The sequence below is a fragment of the Carassius carassius genome, chromosome 11 (assembly GCF_963082965.1).
Source record: "Carassius carassius chromosome 11, fCarCar2.1, whole genome shotgun sequence".
In the NCBI taxonomy this organism is placed as follows: domain Eukaryota; kingdom Metazoa; phylum Chordata; class Actinopteri; order Cypriniformes; family Cyprinidae; genus Carassius; species Carassius carassius.
In genome coordinates, this window is record NC_081765.1 from 27,306,803 (window position 1) to 27,331,907 (window position 25,105).

At 36.4% G+C, this 25,105-nt stretch overlaps 1 pseudogene; it reads right to left on the bottom strand.

Annotated features, from left to right (window-relative positions):
• Window positions 1–464: 464 nt before the first annotated feature.
• LOC132153289 (PMS1 protein homolog 1-like) lies at window positions 465–24,879 on the bottom strand (annotated as a pseudogene).
• Between the last annotated feature and the right edge of the window lie 226 nt (window positions 24,880–25,105).

The following is a 25,105-nucleotide window of genomic DNA, read 5'->3' on the forward strand; positions in this document are numbered from 1 at the left end:
CTTGCCCTTTCCTTCATTACCTGCAATGTCTAATTTTCCCACAATAAATTAAGACAGAAAATCAAAATACATAAATTAACATCACTGAAATATGGTTTCAAAATCTTAATGTGTCATAATTGATATTCACAGTTTTTTAGCTTTTCCCTCATAAAATCGTTCATAATAGTAAAATTTGTCATTTCTGGACTGAAGTAGCTAATGCATTATAATTACAGCTATTATATTTGCATATGTTGTGGAAAATAAAATGGTGATGGTAAATGGTAAATGGTGAATACATATAGTACGCATCTTGATTAAACATTTAGAATCCAGTTTAATAAGTATTTATACCTCAAGTCATGAATGAAAACTGTAAATCAACAAGACAAACATTTATTATTTCAAATAAAATGAAAACTTTCATGGTATAATAAATGTTAGTGTGCCAATAGGGTCTTACAACAAAGTCCTTGAAATCCTTAGCAATAATTAGACATGATTTGCAGAGCTTCCTGCTCAATTTCAGGAACAGTAACCAGATCATGAAAAAATGGTCATCCATGAAAGCAGACCCGACTTTCTTCTTCAAGATCCCGTTTCATTCGGCAAAGTGTTTGTAACATCAGCTCTGGAGAGGTTCAGAGGTAACTGTCTATAGCTAGTCTCACAGCTTTACTCTAAAAGAAAAAGTGGGAGAAAGAGAGTTTTTTCAAGCAAAAAGGAAGCTAACAAGATACTAACTCCAGTCTAATATTATTAAATAAATAGTTCACCCAAAAATGTTAATATGTCACCCTCAGGAAATTCAGAAAAAACCCTCAGGGAATTATTCCATAATAACACTGCCTCCAGTGAAAAAGTCCATCCCCTGTTGTCCTCTCACATTAAAATCCATAACCATATTTTATTAGAACTGTTTTTGCTTATAAACAGTGCTTGATCTGGGCATTTTTCTCTCCTGATTCAGACGAGATGACTTTGGATAGAGGAGTTGTATTTTAACATGACGTTTGATGTTGAATTTGTCTCTTACAAACATCCTTTTTTCACTTCAGTCATGTGTCGTGTGGATTACTTGTGAATTATTGCTATGTTTTTATCAGCTGTCTGAACTCTCATTCTGACGGCACCCATTCACTGCAGAGATCCATCTGTGAGCAAGTGTAATGCTACATTTCTCTAAATCTGCTCCAATGAGGAAACAAACTTATCTACATCTTGGATGGCCTGAGGGGGAGTACATTTTCATCTAATTTTCATTCTTTTATTAAACTCTCCAAATGTGCTCGTATTTTGATAAAGTGGCGGCAAATTAAAAATGGATCATTAAAAACTACCTCTAGGTAGTTTGAGACTTTGAGAGGTCTACATTGCTCCATGGTTTTTGCATCCTGGACCCTTATAGTCTGCAGGATCTCCCTCAGGTCTCCTATCCCGAAGAAAGGCATGCAGTCGGCCATGCCCGTCACTTCAACATGCCTCTCAGAAGACGAGGAACCTGGCCAAGATAAGCAACAAGCAAGGATTAATAAACTCCAAGTACAACATTCTCCAGGAAAAAAATAATAAATAAATATTGTGATTTACACGCTGGGTAGAAACCAAGTCAGATGGGCATTGCACCAAATTACGCTATTACCATGTCTTTGTGGACTGGAAAGAAAAACCAAGGTGGAGGAGGTTTTCAACAGATGATTTAAAGATGATTGCTTTTCCCTAGATGCATCTCAATGAAGAGGTGAAATGTATGGAAAGGTCATCAAGGAAGCACAAACAAAACATTTTCTCCTTCCCTATGCACTTTAGAAAGAAACATCACTTGATCTGCCATGCTTACAAAATTATATTATTGGCAATATGATAAATATTGACTAGACACTCCAAAAGTGACTTTCCCATTGCAAGTACTAAATGTTTATTATTTATTTCCCCAGGGCATTGCTAAGTGGTTGCTAGGGTGTTTTGGGGGATCGCTAGGACGTTTCTTACCACAGGCCAAGTCAAATGAGCCAGCTTCACATCAGTGTTATTTTAGTATTATTTCTATACTATTATAGTATTTATTCATATTTTTATATTTTCCATTTTTTAGTAATTTTGTGCTTTTGTCTTTTTTATACAACCCGAATTCCGGAAAAGTTGGGACGTTTTTTAAATTTTAATAAAATGAAAACTAAAAGACTTTCAAATCACATGAGCCAATATTTTATTCACAATAGAACATAGATAACATAGCAAATGTTTAAACTGAGAAAGTTTACAATTTTATGCACAAAATGAGCTCATTTCAATTTTGATTTCTGCTACAGGTCTCAAAATAGTTGGGACGGGGCATGTTTACCATGGTGTAGCATCTCCTTTTCTTTTCAAAACAGTTTGAAGACGTCTGGGCATTGAGGCTATGAGTTGCTGGAGTTTTGCTGTTGGAATTTGGTCCCATTGTTGCCTTATATAGATTTCCAGCTGCTGAAGAGTTTGTGGTCGTCTTTGACGTATTTTTCGTTTAATGATGCGCCAAATGTTCTCTATAGGTGAAAGATCTGGACTGCAGGCAGGCCAGGTTAGCACCCTGACTCTTCTACGACGAAGCCATGCTGTTGTTAAAGCTGCAGTATATGGTTTTGCATTGTCCTGCTGAAATAAACAAGGCCTTCCCTGAAATAGACGTTGTTTGGAGGGAAGCATATGTTGCTCTAAAACCTTTATATACCTTTCAGCATTCACAGAGCCTTCCAAAACATGCAAGCTGCCCATACCGTATGCACTTATGCACCCCCATACCATCAGAGATGCTGGCTTTTGAACTGAACGCTGATAACATGCTGGAAGGTCTCCCTCCTCTTTAGCCCGGAGGACACGGCGTCCGTGATTTCCAACAAGAATGTCAAATTTGGACTCGTCTGACCATAAAACACTATTCCACTTTGAAATAGTCCATTTTAAATGAGCCTTGGCCCACAGGACACAACGGCGCTTCTGGACCATGTTCACATATGGCTTCCTTTTTGCATGATAGAGCTTTAGTTGGCATCTGCTGATGGCACAGCGGTTTCTGTTTACCAACAGTGGTTTCTGAAAGTATTCCTGAGCCCATTTAGTAATGTCATTGACACAATCATGCCGATGAGTGATGCAGTGTCGTCTGAGAGCCCGAAGACCATGGGCATCCAATAAAGGTCTCCGGCCTTGTCCCTTACGCACAGAGATTTCTCCAGTTTCTCTGAATCTTTTGATGATGTTATGCACTGTGGATGATGAGATTTGCAAAGCCTTTGCAATTTGACGTTGAGGAACATTGTTTTCACAATTTTTTTACGCAGTCTTTCACAGATTGGAGAGCCTCTGCCCATCTTTACTTCTGAGAGACTCTGCTTCTCTAAGACAAAGCTTTTATAGCTAATCATGTTACAGACCTGATATCAATTAACTTAATTAATCACTAGATGTTCTCCCAGCTGAATCTTTTCAAAACTGCTTGCTTTTTTAGCCATTTGTTGCCCCCGTGCCAACTTTTTTGAGACCTGTAGCAGGCATTAAATTTTAAATGAGCTAATTAAGTGGATAAAAGTGTAAAATTTCTCAGTTTAAACATTTGCTACGTTATCTATGTTCTATTGTGAATAAAATATTGGCTCATGTGATTTGAAATTCCTTTAGTTTTCATTTTATTAAAATTTAAAAAACGTCCCAACTTTTCCGGAATTCGGGTTGTATTTTAATTTAATATGTTTATTATTTCTTTTAACTGTAGCCTTTTTTCGGCTTGAGTTTTAGTAATTTTAGCAACTTATTTTCAGCTAGATGCCATGGGCAACATTTATAATTGTACATTTTGTATAATTAACTTAATTCTTATTTTTCAAAGCTTAATTAACAATTGACAAAAACTATTTTTTATAGTTTAGTTTTAGCTAACAATAACAACACTGCAAGATGCTATGATATTCTGTTCAATGCAAGACAGGATTTCTCCCAGCAATTTTATTATCAACCAGGTGTAAATCTGATCATTTGCAAATGAAATTGTACACATCTCCTCAACAAGCTGAACAATTTGAGGTATAATTCATATTTGTAGGACAAACAGTAAGGGTTGAGTTTTGCGCCAAGGTTTAATACTTTGGGGTTTTGAAAGGGTTAGAAATCTGGTGCATGTTTTTGCCAAATCTCTGAAACTTGGCTCAGAAATGATTCCCTGTTGTAAAGGGCAATTTTTCTCCACAGCACCACACTTTAGTGCAAATGTACTGTGCTGGCAAAAGCTCAGGCAGCGAGCCAGCTTTGGCCATGATGACCATTACTAGTGCCAACACGACACTTTACAGGAACAGGGCTGAGGGGGAAGTCTTAAGTGCATTCCATAACAACAGTCAAAATAAAGGTCAAATGAGGACTAAGATGGCAAACTCCTTAGAGAGAGGACAAAATTACAACATAAGCAGATTCTAAACCAATTATAAACTGTTTGCACAATATAAAATTATTAGAACATCAGTAATCTGCTCATTTTTTATTTTTCAGTGTTGGATATTAGATATTTAATTGATTCTGATTGTCATTATCAAACTTAACTTAAAGGGTCAGAATAATGGAAAAAAGTAACTTTTAAGAGGAAATTGATTGAAAGCACTTTTTCTTTAAGAGTGCGTGTCAATATAACAATAGAGCCTGGGCATCCATACATATAAACGTGGAAGTTGTGGCCTAGTGGTTATAGAGTTTGACTCCTAAGCCTAAGGTTGTGGGTTTGAGTCTCGGGCCGCCAATACCACAACTTAGGTGCCCAAATCAGCTTTGACATTACATAAATAAATTAGTTAAAATATAACTAAATATAATCTCTTTTCTCTGTATGTTATGAAATATAACAATAATTCGGTCAAATATATTAAAATTTGTGCTGTCAAATGATTAATCACCATTAATCGCATACAAAATAAAGGTTTTTGTTTACATATACATGTGTGTGTACTGTGTATATATTTAAGAAATATATGTTATGTTTATATATTAAATATATTTATACATGGTATAAATTATATTAATAGAAATATACACATGTAAATATTTTCAAAATATTTGCTGTGGGTGTGTATTTAGATAAATATACACAATACACACATATGTAAATGAAAATGTTTATTTTGGATACGATTAATAGTGATTTATTGGTTCACAGCACTAATTAAAACAGAACAATTACAAACCCGATTCCAAAAAAGTTGGGACACTTTACAAATACAAAGTAAAAAATGAATGGAATAATTTACAAAACTCATAAAGATATATGTTATTCACAATTGAATGTAGATAACATATCAAATGTTGAAAGTGAGACATTTTGAAATGTCACGCCAAATATATTGGCTCATTTTGGATTTCATGATAGCTACACATTCCAAAAAAGTTGGGACAGGTAGCAATAAGAGGCAGGAAAAGTTAAATGTACATATAAGGAACAGCTGGAGGAACAATTAGCAACTTATTAGGTTAATTGGCAACATGACTGGGTATAAAAAGAGCCTTTCAGAGTGGCAGTGTCTCTCAGAAGTCAAGATGGGCAGAGGATCACCAATTCCCCCAATGCTGCGGCGAAAAATAGTGGAGCAATATCAGAAAGGAGTTTCTCAGAGAAAAATTGCAAAGAGTTTGAAGTTATCATCATCTACAGTGCATAATATCATCCAAAGATTCAGAGAATCTGGAACAGTGCCACGCCGCTTAATTAGCAAATGCATTTGCACTCATTTTTGCGCCCATGGGCATGCTGGTTTAAAAAAGAGGTGTGTTCAGGAGTGTGTTCAAAGCCATCATGGCACGGGCGCAACTGGCTCTTAAAGGGAATGGAAGATGAGACTCTGATTGGTTTATTGCACGTTACGCCCCAAAAACACCCATTACTCATTAAGAGAATAGGGACAACCCCTTTAGACCATGCGCCCGGGAGCGGCAACAGTTTTTCCATTGTTAAAATAGCACAAGTGGATTTGGACACGCCATGAGAGCACCTGCGCCGTGCGCTTTACACTTTGCGATTAGATCGTTAAAATAGGGCCCTCTGTGCGTAAGGGTCAAGGCCGGAAAACCATATTGGATGCCTGTGATCTTAGGGCCCTTAGACGGCACTGCATCACATACAGGAATGCTACTGTTATGGAAATCACAATATGAGCTCAGGACTACTTCCAGAAAACATTGTCGGTGAACACAATCCACTGTGCCATTTGCCGTTGCCGGCTAAAACGCTATAGGTCAAGAAAGAAGCCATATCTAAACATGATCCAGAAGCACAGACGTTGTCTCTTTCAGGGAAGACCTTGCATTTTCCAACATGACAATGCGAGACCACATACTGCATCAATTACAACATCGTGGCTGCGTGGAAGAAGGATCCGGGTACTGAAATGGCCAGCCTGCAGTCCAGACCTTTCACCCATAGAAAACATTTGGCGGAAGATGCGACAAAGAAGACCTAAGACAGTCGAGCAACTAGAAGCCTGTATTAGACAAGAATGGGACAACATTCCTATTCCTAAACTTGAGCAGTTTGGCTCCTCAGTCCCCAGACGTTTGCAGACTGTTATAAAAAGAAGAGGGGATGCCACACAGTGGTAAACTTGACCTTATCCCAAATTTTTTGAGATGTGTTGATGCCATGAAATTTAAAATCAACTTATTTTCCCATTAAAATGATACATTTTCTCAGTTTAAACATGCGATATGTCATCTATGTTGTATTCTGAATAAAATATTGAAATGTAAAACTTCCACATCATTGCATTCTGTTTTTATTCACAGTTTATACAGTTTCCCAACTTTTTTGGAATCAGGTTTGTAAGCTGTAACAGTTTCACAATATTACTGATTTACTGCATGTTCGATCAAATAACTGCAGCCATGGAGAGAATAAGAGACTCCTCCAAACTTTTTAACGATAGTTTATATTAATGTTACTTTGAAAATCTGAAAATGCATTAATATATAATTTTATGAACTTATCTCGGCTCAATAACACAGCTCAATAACAGATTTAGACAGATTTGTGAACAATATTTAAGAGAAATAGGCCTTTTGTGTAGATAGGAAAAGTCTTAAATCTTTGAGTTCAGCTCATGAAAAATGGGGGCAAAAACAAAAGTATTGCATTTATAATTTTGTTCAGTGTATATAAATACATAAAACACTAAAAACGAATAATTTGTGAACACGGGGATTTATTAAGTACTGTATGAAATCAATGAGGCACTTGATGCCATGGCTCAAGTGGCTATTGTACCTCATTGCTTACTTAAAAATATGCAAAATTACAGGTGGTTACATTAATATTCCTTTTACAATAATTTTAGAAAGTGAGGTAATGATTATGCAGTATTGGCACACTGACTCTAGAAACCCCTGCAGTTACCTGTTTTTATAATATTAAAAGGCATCTAAAAAATTCCCACGAAAACATTAAAGCAAACACATTATTTTCATTCTTCACTAATCAGACACAAGCAATTCTGTCAGAAATAATTGACTGTAATCCTGTTATTCAAGCCGTTATATTTGACATTTCAAAACAATTTGTGAACTGTGGCATTAATGATGTCCAGTGGGTCCAACCTTTGTTAAATCAAATTGGACAATCCTAGAGACCTTTAAACAGCATGACTCTTGAATTAATAAAGGCACATTTTCTCAAGAGAAACCTGGCAAAGAAAAAAAAACGAGTAATTAAGAATCCCTCCCACTCCATAGCACATGAAAGTGAAGTGTGATTCACGTGAACGCACAGAATGACCATCTCAGAATCCCATGGCTGAGTCATACAGGAAATGGACCGATCCCTTAGAATCAAGCCCCCTCTTTTTAAAACTATTTCTTATTATACACTGAGCTGTGAAAGGGAATAGAAGTGCTGACACAGCACTTTCCACTTAAGCAATTTGTATAAACAATGACTTCATCACTCGGCGCGACAGGAATTAACATCTCTAAGGTAATAGCATGGATATTAAAAGTTATTAAAAACTACAAATTAAGCATTATCATCATATATTGGAAGTTGAATGATATTTTCCAATGCCTATAAAGAAGTAGTTCACTCCATTTAAAATGAGACCTTTTGCAAATTGCATAAGTGCAGGGATGCATATGTAATGGAAAAGTGAAACGTAGACACAATTGTTTAAATTTGGTGACCAGCTCCAAAGTACCAAACAGACCGTGTCTATGGAGGAGGAACAGTAAGTCCAAATCAAATAAAACACTTTGAAATGTCAAACATAGTTTTTTTACATGATCATGACTCTTTTATAGAGTTATATTTATGAAACGAGTATGATGGATTGGTTGACCAGCGTTTAAAGGGTGTTGATATACAGACCGTTCCTTTTTTTCTTTTTTGTAGTGTTCTAGACTAGAGTTTGCGAGCTTTGTGAAATAAGTTGAATGTAATTTTCATGTTTTGCCTGAGGGAGCAGATTGTTTTGAATGTTGGAGTGGAAGTCGAGCCGATAATGCCAGAATATACATAATATGATGATATGAATATAATGTTGCACAACATTTCAGAATATTGATCAAATACTGCACAATATATCAGTCTATCGCTAATTAAATAGAACATAAAACATTATATTTTAATATATTTTAAAATGTCATTTATTCTTGTGATGGCAAAGTTGAATTTTCAGCAGCTGTTCCGGTCTTTAGTGTTACATGACCCTTTAAAAGTCATTCAAATATGCTGATTTGGTGCTCGGGTAACATTTCTTATTATTATGTTGAAAACATTTATGCTGCTTAATTTTTATTTTATTTCATTGGGGGGGGGGGGGGGTAAATCATGTTTTTTTTTTTGTGTTAAATTAATTTAAACGTCTTTGAATGTTACCTGGAATCATCCTAATCTCAAAACCATTTGCCACAAGCCTAGGATCAGTGAAGAAGACGTCTCCATTAAAGCAGGGACTGTCTTTCTCCATGTTCAGCAGAACATCCATGTACTCTGACCCACCAAGCACCCTGGGAAAGAAAGTGTATGTTAATATGCAAACATAAATATTAATGAGTCGATTAAGTACTGCAATTTAGAATAGAGTGGATTAATGCAGCTATTACTCCTATATTGTAATTCTAAATGAATGCATTTATGCATACTAAAATCCTTATTTTTATGTTTTTACAATTATATTACAGATCGTACACATCCAGAATGTCATCATTAGGTGAGAAAATGAAACAGGCAACCCATCTGTCAGTGGTACAGGGGTCTGCAGCCTCACGGTTGGAAGTATATTATTCTCCAGAAGTCTTTAAAACAGCAAGGCTTCCTCCACTCGAAACGGATTCAACAACATGAGCTTTCTGCCGCATAAAACGACCCTGGCACCTTGAGAAGCCAAGCGGTTTACAAGCCTGAGGCCCTGCGCACTCGAGCTGTTCAGATAGGAGAGGAGGTTAAGACTCTGCTTGAGGGTTGCAATCCTGAACGGGAGGGGTTTGGAGAGCTTGGCAGGGCTCCTCTTACTCGAGGGCTTAGAGGACAAGAGTTTGTCCAGGGCCTGCTGGTTGGCGAGGGGGGCCTTGCGCTTCATGCCTTGAGCTTTGTTCAATGAAGACTCGGCACTCATCTGCTTCTTGCCCTCTCTGCACTGGTCACCGCCCTCTGCTGCCCTCTTCCTTTGAAGGTTGTAGGCGTTCAGAGACTTTTCTGCCTTGCTTTCATACCTAAGATGGGATGTGATAGAAGAACCTGTATTTGTTACAGTCCTACTTGTACATTTTGTATTTCTTTTGTATAACTGTTTGAATGTGTTTGGAAATAACACTTGATCAACATTTTGGAGTGAATTTGTTTCTCAGGATTTTAAAAACACTTTTATTTAGGCACATGCTTAAATGTTTGAAGAAGGGTTCTTATAATTAACTCCAAACTAAATTAGGCTGGGTAAAAACAGAAGACTGAAATAAACATTACTTGATATAAAAGACCATTTAAAAACTTAAACTTAATTTATTTCACGTTTCTCATTTTCATTTAGTTGAACTCAATGTACAAAAAACTAAAAGTGAAAAAAATATCTAAAAACAACATACAGCATATTTAAATAATAATAATACAAATTTTCAAATTAAAGGAACATTTAATAACACTGGCTTGACACATGGTTTCGTAGACAATGTGAATTTCTTCACAAAATTAAAATGTTTATTTTTTATTTTTATTTGCTCATTAATAATGATCCAAATAATAAGAAACATTTTTTAATTATTAAAATACAAAAAAAATTCAATATTGTTTAAAAAAAAACTGTCCCAGAATGCAACCAATGCAAAAGTATGGCAACTATGAAAGAAACTAAAATATAAGATAGTTTTCTTTTTTTTCTTCTTTTTTACTTATGATTAAAAAAAGGTTGTAGGTTTCTTCCCTTGCTTCCAGTTTTGTTTAAAATTTGTATTACTTCATTGTTATATTAATACATGGAAAAAAGTAATCATAAAGATAATTCAGACATAATGTGGCACTGCTCAGGTGCTATGAGAGCCCAGGTTGCTCTGATAGTGGCCTTCAGCTCTTATGCATTGTTGGGTCTGACATATCGCATCTTCCTCTTCACAATACCCCGTAGATTTTTTTTGGGGTTAAGGTCAGGCGAGTTTGCTGGCCAATTAAGAACAGGGATACCATGGTCCTTAAACCAGGTGCTGGTAGCTTTGGCACTGTGTGCAGGTGCCAAGTCCTGTTGGAAAATGAAATCTGCATCTCCATAAAGTTGGTCAGCAGCAGGAAGCATGAAGCACTCAAAAACTTCCTGGTATACGGCTGTGTTGACGTTGGACCTCAGAAAACACAGTGGACCAACACCAGCAGATGTCATGGCACCGCAAACCATCACTTACTATGGAAACTTTACATTGGACCTCAAGCAACATGGATTGTGTGCCTCTCCTCTCTTCCTCCAGACTCTGGGACCCTGATATCCAAAGGAAATGCAAAATCTACTTTCATCAGAGAACATAACTTTGGACCACTCAGCAGCAGTTCAGTCCTTTTTGAAGCGAGACGCTTCTGACGCTGTCTGTTGTTCAAGATCGGATTGACACAAGGAATGCGACAGCTGAAACCCATGTCTTGCATACGTCTGTGCGTAGTGGTTCTTGAAGCACTGACTCCAGCTGCAGTCAACTCTTTGTGAATCTCCCCCACATTTTTTTAATGGATTTTATTTTCACAATCCTCTCCAGGGTGCGGTTATCCCTATTGCTTGTACACATTTTTTCTACCACATATTTTCTTTCCCTTCGCCTCTCTATGAATGTGCTTGGACACAGAGTTCTGTGAACAGCCAGCCTCTTTTGCAATGACCTTTTGTGTCTTGCCCTCCTTGTGCAAGGTGTCAATGGTCGTCTTTTGGACAACTGTCAAGTCAGCAGTCTTCCCCATGATTGTTTACCCTACAGAACTAGATTGAGAGACCATTTAAAGGCCTTTGCAGGTGTTTTGAGTTAATTAGCTGATTAGAGTGTGGCACCAGGTGTCTTCAATATTCAATCTTTTCACAATATTAAAATTTTCTGAGATACTGAATTTGGGATTTTCCTTAGTTGTCAGTTATTAACATCAAAATTAATATATATAAACATTTGAAATATATCAGTCTGTGTGTAATGAATGAATATAATATACAAGTTTCACTTTTTGAAGGGAATTAGTGAAATCAACTTTTTGATGATATTCTAATTATATGACCAGCACCTGTATACACATACAAGAAAGAAGACAGAAGACAGAAATACTGCTTTTGGTCCAGTAATTTGCAGGTTGGTAAGAATTAAATACTAAATATAAAGATGAATTAAATATCCTCAATTCACACAAGAAACCTTGATTTAATTTGCTCTAATGATCTAAGTGGACTGCTGTAAATCAGAGTGTAGAAAATGTGCAGAAACAGGCGAGATAAAAAAACATCTGCTACCTGTGACCAGATGGGGGCCGGAGAGCAGCGAGGGAGGGAGGAGAGGGCCTGTTAAAACATGCAGCCCTGAGCCTCCACTGGACGTTTCTCGAATGGCTTGCCAATTAACAGCTGTGGCATTGCACAGAGCTTGCTACTGTACAATTGACAATTTCAAACGCACTGTATGGATTCAGAGCTTAATGCTTGGGTGCAAGAAAAAGATGCAAATCAACTTGCAAATGCTGATAAACCAGACAAATGAAGACAAAGGCATGAAATGTGCTGAATGCAAGAGAAAAGCAGTAGGGGCCCAATGGGGGAGATAAATGATTTCATAATGGAGCAGAAGGTTGAAGCTTGAGGGTATCCCCTGCCATGTACACTGAAATGAGTTCTTGACCTGAGGGCTCTTGGATTTAAGTCTGCATCTTGAACAAAGTGAAAATATAGGAACAGCCATCGTGGTTGACATTTACATGTACAAAAAAAATTGAAAAGAAGCTACTAAAAATGGCACATTATTTTTCAAGACATTTGATTAGCACCACAGATAATTATTTTTACTTTATAAACTAGTGTTCAAACATTTGGGGTCAATTAGATTTCTTTCTTTTTTTCAGCAAGAATGCATTAAAGTGATTAAAAGTGATGATATATTTATAATGTATATATTCATACAAAAGATGCAACATTAAAGATTGGAGTGATGGCTGCTGAAAATTTAGCTCTGACATCACAGGAATAAATTACATTGTAAAATAACATAATTTCAATTGTAATAATACTTAATAATTTTACTGTTCTTGCATTTTGTATTAAAAAAATTCAGCCTTGGTGAGCCCTTTTCAGTGAGGCTCCTATAAAAACCCTCATCGTTTTGCCACTAAATCAAATTTCTCGACTGATGGTCCTATAAAAGTACAGTAGCTGTGTCTGTCCAGCAAAGTAAAATATTTTTTTAATCAACATAATTAATTTCATTAGAAAAAATTTAATGTAAACATAAAACAGATTTTACCATCAGCACTGCCAGAATTTACCTGCAGCATCAGGGCCCTGTATAAAAACAAATAATAATAATAATAATAATTTAACTTGAGGTTGAAGCGACGCGAATGAAATTCAAAGGTCACGTGACGCATGTCTGGATTAAAAAACTCTCATTTTGATTTCATTGGGTGTCCAAATGTAATGGCCTCAAATCTCATCACAGAAAGACAAAATGTAGCCATAATTAAGACCGTGCATCAAGGTTATTATATTTAACTAAAACTAAAACCATAAAAACATGGTTACTGGTAAAACAAACATTAACTAAACTAAACTAAGCTTAGCTAAAACATTAAAAACACATGCTAGTTAAAAAGTTATTTTAGTTGGTTGCCAAAACAATATTTTAGTTCATTTAAACTTGAAGTATTAGCTAAAAAAAAAATCTATATTTATCTATACAGTACCTATCTATTTTTCTATCTATCTATCTATCTATCTATCTATCTATCTATCTATCTATAAATGACAAAATAACACCAACATTACTAAAACTTCAGCTAAATTTAAAGTGAAAAGAGAAAATCTAAAATAAATAATAATAATAATTCAAAATATTAAGAAAAACTAGTATATCAACAATACTAAAATATCACTGCCATGCACATCAATTAGCCAACCAGAATATCTCCAATGAGAGGATGAGTGTGGAAACAACAGAAAATGAAGGCGCCATCCTCTCTTCCCTCCTGAGATGGACCTCCGTGGACACTCGCATACACAATGAAAGCCATTTAGGGAGTACAGTTTGCATTTTTAGCCTAGAATTCATAATGAGGATCAAACACACATAAACCGTTGCAATAAGAAAGCAATGTACCCTTGGTGTGAGCACTTTGGATCTAAACCAAGTTCGTATAGAGTCCCTGGATCAGCGCCAGGCATTTTATTGCTGCATCAGACCACTGCAACCAAAATATAACAAGCATGGTACTCCCTCCCCCAAACATCCATGTCAACAATCTCTGACCCTTTAGCTCAGCATGCCCATATGTGATGAACCCATGCTACATGCATCCATGTAAATATAGCAACTCTCAGAAGTGCGTGTTACCTGATAAGGCCTATTTCATCTTTAAGACGGCACTAATGTGCAACAGCATACAGATGTCTTTTTCCATGTGTTACTTAAATGTCACTAACAGTGCTGAGATACAATTTACATTCATTTAATTATGCTGACTTGGCATGCTGTGATTTAGAGGGGATATCCTCTTTTTGTGTTACTGTGATAACAGTATTTCTGATGTACTTTGTTTTTAATCTGAAGTTAGGAAATTACAAAGATCTTAGAATTAAAAAGACCTAAATTTTAGTTGCATAACTTTAAGTTGCTGTGAGGTCATCTATATGCTAGTGTATTTGACAAAATTCACTTTTAATAGATATAGTAGAGCTGCAACTAACGATTATTTTTTCTGTCGACTAATCTAACAATTATATTTTCGATTAGTCGACTACGCTACTCTATTTTTATTACAATAAATAATGAATCTAATGTTCTTTTTTTGATTAGCTAATGAATCCTTTGGATAACTTTACAAAAACATATAAATACAACTTCTAATATAATATTTCAACCTTTATTCATTTTCAACCAATGTGGTTGAAGTTTTTACAGTATACAAAAATAAAGAGGCAAAGAAAATTATTTTACTATGGTAAATATGAGTTTACGATAGCGTTTATAATTAAACCACAGTAGCCACAAATGTACAGTTGTCTGAGACGTCATGAAATGTTCTTTAGCATCACAAACCATAAAATGTAGTCAGGGTTCTGCTATGGTTTAGCATGGTTTCCAGAGATCTGGAGCTGATTCGGGGTAGCACGGTGGTTTGTGACTGTTGTCTCGCGGCGCGCTGTCTTTTAAGGGGCCGTTCACATATTCACAAGTTCGTTATTTCCAATGTAGGCACGCGGTATGCGCGCTCATAATGGAAGCGAAAACAGGCGCATCCGCACCGCATCGAGTTAAAAACATCTCAACTTTTCAGAATGCCGCAAGCGCACCGCGGGTCATGTGACAAGAACTAACTAATCAGTTTCATCCTTTCCCGGAACAATGTTGAAAGCTCAGCTAAGATGAGGGACAGCTGATCATAGTTGTATATGGATCGCCATTTTGAAATAAATTTAGTCGCAGAGCTACTGCAAGCGATTTTTAGTGCTGAAAATCCATTTATCCTTTGCTGAAATTTCCGCGTCTTCATGGAGAGAGCGCGTCATGGTTGCTTAGCAACGGCAGACATCCCAGTGGCGCAACTGCCCGAGCGCTTTGGAAAGTAGGAGAAAGCGGCGCGACTAGCGTTTTCCACGCGTTTTTAGGAGCGATATGTGAACAGTATGCCCCTAACGCTGTTCGAAACCCGCACCAACACAGACTTACTTTATGTTTTATTTTATCCTTACTTCAGCCGCCAAGGTTGATCATACCAATAACTTGTAATCTTTACAAGAATATCAGAATCATGCAATGAGCAAGTCTGCGTTTATTAGAGACTTAATAATATCACATCAGTTTGTACTTTTAGAATCGCCGAATCTGCTGCGGTCGTTCCATCACATCTGCCGCGGAGACATGAAACAGGAAGTTGGTCACCAGATCACACGGTAACCAGTTAAACCGTAACACCGGAGAGCGCCAGGATGTTTTCCTCTGAGGTGCTCATGCATCGCAGTTGTGCTGCCATGGTACACCATATCGGTTTTTCAAAGGGAACAAATGATAAATGACAAACAATGATTTGCGACCGTTGCAAATCATTTGTACTTTGTGTCAGTACGTCAGAAATAGAACGAGGCATCAGTTTACTGTCCGGGATTTGTCATGTTGCATCCAGTGTTAACAGCATCACTGATAATAATGGGTTATTTTTTTACCTATATTAAACTGGTACATAAAACTAGTACAGTTACTAGTGAGGTTAGTAAGATGTCATTTATTTATTTTTATACATTTATACAGCAAGGATGCATTAAATTTATCAAAAGAAGCAGAAAAGACATGATGTTACACAATATTTCTATTTCAAACAAATGTTGTTCTTTTGAACTTTCTATTTATCAAAAAAAAAAATCCTGGAAAAATGATGCAAACCTGAAAGACTCATGAGATGAACTAATCAATTCTCTTTCCGGCTCAGACTGCATTGGTAACGCTTATGGGTCTGTCACGTGATAAAGGAACGACTCAAACTCGAAAGACTCATGAGATGAACTAATCAATTCTCTTTCTGGCTCAGACTGCATAAGTTAACTCAAACCCGAAGACTTGTCAGATAAGAGGTGAGGTGAGCTAATCATAAACTGAAGAACCCGGAAAACAATGAATTAATCTTTTCTGTTTCTTATAGCATTATAGTTTTGTATTGTTTGTAGTTAGATCAACATTTGCGTAAGTACTAGTATACATTAGGGAAGTAACACGTAAAATTTTAATTATATTTGATAAAACAAACGAAATGACTCGAAAAAAGATCCGTTCATCTTGCTAAACAAGACTCAAAGGTCTGAGTCGCTAAAATGATCCGAACTTCCCATCACTAATAGGAACTCCTTTAGAACAGTTTAAAATGCACCTCATGTCTAGACTGTGCAGAGCTGGAATGCATCTAGGTAACATGGTTAACCTTTTTCATCACTACAAATTTCCCATTCATCCATTTGTGCTATTTCATAGTTTGATGATAATCATTCTTAAATGTGGACAAGAGCAATAATAATAAAAAAAAAATCAGTAGGTGTGTCTGAACATTTTGACTGTCAGTCTAGAGCAGGGGTGTCAAACTCAATTCCTGGAGGGCGGGAGCCCGGAGTTTAGTTTCAACCGTAATTAACCAGACCTGATCCAACCAATCAAGTCCTTCAGGCTAATTTGAAAAGTACATGGTATGTGCATTGGAGCAGGGTTGGAACAAAACTCTGCAGGGCTCCTGTCCTACAGAAATTGAGTTTGACACCCCTGGTCTAGAGTCATAAAAAAAGACAGATCCATATATCCAACCTGAGTATTCCTTGGGCTCATAAACAACCAATAAATTAGTCAGATTTCATCTGGTATAGAATGAACTGGAATCTTCTGGCACCTGAAGGAACTGAAAGAATGTGGCATTCTTTGGAAAAATAATGGAATACCTCTTTTACAATGGAAAACAGGCCTATTGTGACCATCAAACCAAGTAATCAAACACAGTTTTCTGGAAAATACAAACACTTCATCACTTCTTCCTTCATGTAGCAACATGACCAGGCCAGGCAGATTTTCCAATCCATATTTTACACACGCTAGTGGCAGATCTATTTTTCTCTTGCTACACACAGAGAGTGAATCACAACAACTGGAAACTGCGTCTTCGAGGGTGAAATCTGGAAACTTACTTCTCGCGGTCTTCCTCCCCGAGGCTTTCCCATCTCTCTTTCACAGGAGTTGTGACATCCTGAGGACTGGCTCTTGGGTTCACCTGGAGGACCTGCGATCTGGTGTCTTGCTCATACAGCGAAAAGGCAGACGAGTGCTGACGCACGGAGCGGTTGCCGATCAGCTCGTAGGCTGTCAGCTTGGCCATTTTCTTCATAATGACGTTAGAAGGCCTCTTGGATGGGCTGGAACTCGTACTTGTGGGCTCGGTTCCTCTGAGGTTTTCATGTGTTTTTGGGCATGGAGTTTCACAGTTTCTAGGCATTCTTCGGTGATTTGATTTGAGAAGGCCTTGCCCGTGCTCCAGCTCTCAGCAGATACTGTATTTCACTCTCCTGATCTGGGCCACTGTCACTCTTAGATGCCTTTGGGGAGCCAAAGTTTAGATCAGATGTAGAGTTCATTACAACATCGTCAGCAGGTAATGAGGAACTAATACTATCAAAATCATTTGAGCTTCTGTTGATCACCCAATCCTCTGAAAACGAAGAGGAGCTGGTGTTTGCCGTGTTGCTCAAGGACAGCTCACTATCTTGTTTCTTTTCATTTGGGAGAGAATTCTCAAGTAATTCTGGATCGTCCAAACTAATATCTGTTGTTGGTGTAGGCTTTAGTACATTAGTGTGTTCAGGTACCTCCACAGAACTAACGCCAGGGCGATTTCCACCTGCTTTGAGATCATCATCGCCGATAGAGTACTTGTACAAGGAGAATAACATGGTCTCCAGCGCCAATTGGAATCCTTCCTGTTAAACGATATTAAAGTTTGATTAAGGGAACACTGTCATGAAGGGAACAAAGTTTTCCATAGTATAAAAACATAGGAAAGAAAGTCAGAACTATTTGTACCTTGTTCTGTAGCATCACTTCAGTTTTATCAGGTGTCAGGTTAATGTTATTAAAATGGAAAAGCGGCGGTATGCAGATTCTTTATTAAACTGAGCACTGGTGTAGTATTGCTTGAGAAGCTGCAGGGTACATGTGCATTCACAAGAACATTGTGAGTAGCATACAATCATAAATGATAAGAGATCATTTGATAAGAACAGAACTAGGCCCAGACAAAATCTATGGATTTTTAATCAGCATTTTCTGCTAATTTTTTTTTCTTTAAAAACTAACAAAAAACTGCTGACTCCAAACTTTTGAACCATAGTGTAAATTTCATGTAGGCTTGAACATAACAAATAATCAAATGTATGGATGAATGAATGTTCAAGGTTTGGGATATTTCATTTGTACAGCTAGTCAAGGACATTTCATTTTACAGAAAAAAATCTATAAAATTTACACACACTGCAAATAAATGTAGGTAAATTAGTATTATTTTACTAATTATTTTAGTATTATTAGTAAGGTTCAGTGTTGGGGGTAATGCATTACAAGGAACGCGAGTTACGTAATCAGATTACTTTTTTCAAGTAACTAGTAAAGTAACGCATTACTTTTTAATTTACAAGAAAATATCTTTTTATTTTTTCAAAAAAGTTACTTTTACAAAAAGTTACTTTTTCAAAAAAAAAAAAAGTTACAAAAAGTTACTTTTTCAAAAAAGTTACGCCAGTTACTTTGTATTCCCATTTTTTGACTGACAAGCCTCCTGACAAGTATGGAGGCGTTGTGTGCGCTGTGTTAACATGTTACTGTAGTTCTAGACTAAATGTGAATGTTCATTAATTCATCCCACTCACAAAAAAACAAAAAACAAAACTGATTTAGTATTCACCAAAATTAATCAAAACAGTGAAATGCAAACTCAGAATATGACGCAAACCTGCTATAACTAAATATATTAAATAACACAAATGTATCTATTCCCATTTTATTAACAGTGTCTTTGCAGTTCAGTTCAACCATACTAATAATTAAAAAATGACTTTAGATAAACTAACAATTGTGCTTCATTGTTTTTTTTTATTGCTGAAGAGTGTTGAACCTTCTTCTCCTGTGTTCTACTGTACAGACGTGAATTTACTTTTCCTTCAGCCTGAGGTTTATTCATTACACTTTTTGGTGTGAAAGGGCTTTTACATTTGCTATAAATAGAACTTCTTATATTAAAAACAATCAAGCCCTGCTCATATTTAAAAAGTAACGTGAAAGTAACGCAAAAGTAATGTAACACATTACTTTCCATAAAAAGTAACTAAGTAATGTATTTAGTTACTTTTTTAGGGAGTAACGCAATATTGTAAGGCATTACTTTTAAAAGTAACTTTTCCCAACACTGGTAAGGTTATATGGCAGTTACTTTACCTTACGTATTTCTTTGTGATGCACAGGTTGACTATTAACAAAGATGAATGTTTTATCAGCAGAAAAGGAGCTGGTGGAATTAAAATCTGAGTCTGGTTTGGAAAAGAATCCGTCGATGCCAATCTGTACAAACAAGACTTCTGTGAATATCACTTTCAACCCATGACTGCATACCAAAAGAGTCATATATCCACATTAATTGAAACGTGTATTAAGAAGCTAGATTTCCATGTTAAATCTAGTGTAGTTTTTCTTTATTTTTCCCCTCTGCCACAAACCATACTCATTAACTGTCAGGGCACATTGAGGCTTCTATGAATTTATTCCAAAACAAACAAGATGACACACTGCTGGCCTTCAGCCGGCTTCGCAGTTACCAATTAAGACTTCACTGTGTTATCAAAACCCATTTGTCATCTCCTAACTATGAAGTAGCCATGCTAAAATTTGCAATGTTTCTGTTGGCTAAATGCAGCACCAGCGAAGTGGCGGGATGAGAAACGGCTCCAAATTAATCAGTGATCTAGGGCTAGATTGTGATGCTCGAGCTCACCATTTGGAATTAACAAGCACAGCAGTTGGATGGCAAGAGGACATTTTAATTGGAGTCTCTGACAAACTTGATAATCAGGGGTATTGTGACTTTCACAATCAACACTTATGTTCTGTACACTTTGCCACATTTGTCAATGACGGTGTTGTAGGTGGCCCAGTCCTTTCTGTTTTAAGCACTGAATGGAGGTTATTATTCTGGACTCTTCCACGGCAGAAGGATCTCGGCCACAGCACAAAAACAGTCAACTGTAAACCCGCTTCATGTTCCATTTTCACTCAGAAAACCTGTAACCATTCCAGCACTTTCATAAAACTGAAAAGGCACCTTTGATTGCAAATATATAATGCAAAAATATAATAGATAATATATATATAAAAGGTTGCAAAACTTGAGAGCAAAAACATGAACCCATCTAAGTTTCTTCAATATTCTGATATGACTCTTTCAATGCAAGTCGTGACTTAAGCGGATTGGCTCATCATACATAATATAATAGCCTGTTCAGTGAACTTAAGTAAATTAAGGAAAACTTTTCCACACAAATAGTTCAGGTCCATACAACAAGACTAAAACAAGTTCAAGTAATTCAAGTTGGTTAAACAAAACATTTACTGCAGAAACAGTAATCCTGTGAAATATTTTTACATTTTAAAATAACTGTTTTATATTTTAACTTCTTTAAAAATGTAAATTATTCCTGCGAAAGCAAAACTGAATTTCCAGCATCATTACTACAGTCTTCAGTGTCACAAGATCGTTCAGAAATCATTTATGCTAATTAAGTGCTCATTGAACATTTCTTCTTATTATTATCAATATTAAAAACAATTGTGCTACTTAATGTTTTTGTTGAAACCACTATACATTTTTTTCAGTATTCTTTAAATAATAAAAAGTTAAAAAATACAGCATTTACTTGAAATAGAACTGTTTTTTTAAGTCTTTACCATCAGTTGATTTAATGCATGCTTGCTGTATAAAAGTCTTTATTTCTATGAAAAGCAAAGAAAACAACAAAATCTTAATGACCCTAATCTTTTGAACAGTAATGTACTGTATATGTTCGTAGTCACAATTATAAGTTTTAATGTTAGGCACAATAAATCACATTTAATTGCAAATAACATTAGAAAAATGTCAAGATTATGACTCAAAATGTGAAATGCATGTCACTGTTTGCAACTGAGGTTTATGAAAAATGGAACGCACCACTGCAATCTGAAAATGGCTTCTCATGTCAAAGTGGTGAGGGGTGGGGTGAAGAGTTAGCAATGGTCTTGGCATGGGGCTCAACCTGAGGATGAGTGTAAGGCTGATGACTGATTACTCCAACAGATCCTCCTCTCAAGGCCATAAATAAACCCACCGATTCCTAGAATGCTGGGATGTCTTACAACTAATAAATGGTGAGCAAAGATGCATTCTCATCTGGCACATGGCTTTACAGAACATTTACGCAAGACTCAATGAAAACCATCTTCGAGCGTAGCTGTATATACGCAATGTGTTCTGCTATATGTTCAGCAGGAGAAGAGCGACCTGCCAAGATCAGCTCGAGCCAAACACTGAAGTGTGTCTACATAGAATTATTCCTACACTAAAGCAAAATGCAAGCAGGGACTCTATTCAAAACTACTAAATGCATGTTCTATAAGAGGACACTTAGCATGAATAAATCACATGCAAATGAGCCAGCAAATTTAGACAATGCTAGCGTTGTGCATTCTTCATCAGCCTCACATATCAAAGTAGGACACCATGTGTGCACCAACAATAGCATCCTCTCCAGCAGGGCAGCGATGAGATCAGGCCAAATGCCTGAATTAGAATCACCATGTCATGCATGCACTGTATGACCTATACAGTTCTGCGTAACAGGGAGATAATTATAGAACGAGAGGCAGATTCAGCGATAGGAGAGCCTGAAGAAGGGAAGATAAGAGAGTGTTATGCTGACGTAAATAGAAAAGGTCAAATGTTTCATTTGAAGGTAGGACAAAATGACCAGAAGAAAGAAATGTACATTCCTGTTCTGCTATCTTAATAATTAATAAGCCTGCTGAAATTTAAATACTTCAATAATTATAACTTTATTAATTATACCTGAATATTTACACAACAGGGAATGAGCAGAATGAACATTATTAAGTTAGCTTACTTGAGAGTCAACTTGACTCTCACTTGACAAGTGAAGTTACTTTAATACAAACTTTTGTCATTTTTTCCAACAGGATGGGATGTTTTACAGTGTGAGAAGCCAACTAATCCCACAAAACTTTTAGAATTCATCAAACCCATGTCTAACACTTCATGATGTTTGGGTGCAGTTGGTTTCCCCAAAAAAATGACCCACTTCCTTGAAGATTTCAAGGAACTCACTTTTGTTATATAGGGGATAGTAAAGCGGAGCACAAATTATTACCAATATTAACTAAATAATACTATTCAGTATTTGATTGTCCTCAATAATTAAGCATCATAATTTTATTATCAAAGATTTCACATTTATTCTAAAATAAAGATTTGATAAAATAAAATAAAATAATTTGATTAGATGGATGGGGAAAATATAAAATTACAATTTTTTTTTCTGTAAAATAGTCAATATTTCATTAGAGGTGCATAGAACAAACAATGACAAGATTCCATATTTAAAAATGTTAAGAGTTTAATATATCCAATCCATCAATGATGGAATATAAAAAATAATGTGAAACTGATTACCAATAATAATAATGATGATTATTTACATTTTATATTGATTGAAGAAATAGCTGCAATTTTCTGTTTAATAGTGCAAAGCACCTAGTGACATGGCAGAAATGGCAATACCCAAATAAATCTTAGTAAAATTATTTAAAGAAACAAAAAAACTAACTAATATGATTTTCATCTTTCATGATTGCAACCAATACATTAATGATGGCAATATACATGAAAATATATTACATAATAGGAGTGACCCGAAAATGCTCAAAATTAGTCAAGCAGGATTAGTGTCGAGGAGAAAACCTGCAGAAAACATGCATGCATCAGATACTGTACTGCTGCAGCACATTAAATCTTCATATGTGTGTCTTTGTGTGTGAGAGAAATGTCACTAAACTAATCGTTGCATTTGTAGCAGTGTATTAAATCCGTGCCAGAGCAGTGGCCTCTGGCCAACACAGGCAGGTTACATCCCTCTGAGGCCCTTTCACCACATACACTGCAGTCCCTGAAGGCTCCTTTAATTCACTGCTGTATTTGTCGCGAAGTTTACCACATTTGGTGCATAGGTCCACTGCTGACAGTGTAACGTGATCCGTCACTGACTGCCGCACTGGGTCTCGCAAAGACACATAGCCTTTCAGCACGTGGAATTCTATAGCCTACATGATTAAAATAACACAATTTTTAATCTGAAAAATGTGCAGTGTGCTGAAAATATATTTGGACACTTTAGACACAGTTCAAAGGTAGTTGCATTAGATGACAAAATATCTAACCAAAGAGGCATTTATTTTAAAGAAATAATATTTAAAAATAGACTTTTCAGGCAAAAACAAAAGATTGTTAGGTTACAAATTCTGTAAAAAAAAAAAAAATTTATTTACACTTGAGACAACCTTAAAATGTATCAAAGTAGTTGCATTAGCTAGCAAACATATCAAAGCTAACAGCATGTCAAACAAAGTGGCATTTATTTTAAAGATCATAGCACAAGTACCACTTCTTCTTCTCAAAACAAAAAGTTTGTTCGTTTTTAAAAAAGTATGTAACAATATACTAATTGTTCAAAGTGAAGACAAAAAGAATTTGGACAGTTTCTCATCATTAAATGGTAGTGGATCATGTACTGTTGGAACTATTACATTACACTGACACCCGTGTGAGCTTGAGGAGAATTGACTTCACATTTTGTTTGCAGATCCCAACTGGTTTGATATTTTGACATCTATGCAATGACATTCAAACATTTTAATACGTGAAGATGTCTCCAAAAGTGTCCATATACTCTTCTGGGCCATAGTATTATTATATATAAAGACCAATTTAGCTAGAAATTTGAATCCTATGCTGGAAATTAAAAGGCTTTATATAAGGTATAACCTGGGTAAGAATGCTGAGTCATTCATGCAAGAAGTCATTGCTACGGAATGCACAACCAGGAAAAAGAGAAACAGCTCTCCAGGGAGAGGAAAGCCGTTCGGAATTAAATTGTTACACGAGTCTTTGGGTTTAGCAACCTGACAGAAGTGCAAGGACGTTTAAAGTCAGATTAAGACACATGCCATTTAAATGAACCCTGATTGTTTGAACCTTGAAGCACACTCCCTTATGAAAACATTCTGTGGAAAAAACTGTTTCCTATCGCAAACCGTCATGGCAGCCCCAGAGCTGGTGCATCTGTGGAACCCTACTGCTTATGCTGAAAACGATAAATATGCAGTGTTTTCTCAGCGCTTCACTGACCTCTGGTTGCTCCTGGTGATGCTGGATGGGGAGCATGTTGGCTACGGAGGTCGCTCCGAGCACAGCCATGAGGGCAGTTCGGTGATCCGACACCCTGGACTTCAGCCAGTCCACAGCCTGTAACAACACGATAAAACAGGTCAAGTTATTTTTCGGTCATCCTAAAATAAGACCACCTGTGGGATTGCATGCTCGCAAACAGCCATTAGCCACCAATCAACTCTTCACAATAAACAATTATTCAAAATCAGATGCGCAGGGAGCAATGCATGGATAGATGCTGCCAGCTTTTCATTACTTTTCATGAAGGTTTTATACCATCTGGCAGCATCAAGCAAACATGCTACTTGCACAAATGTCATTTCAACGTGAGGAGCACAGTTATGCATATATTTTCACACCCATACGTTTGCCTGTCATTGGCACTTCCAC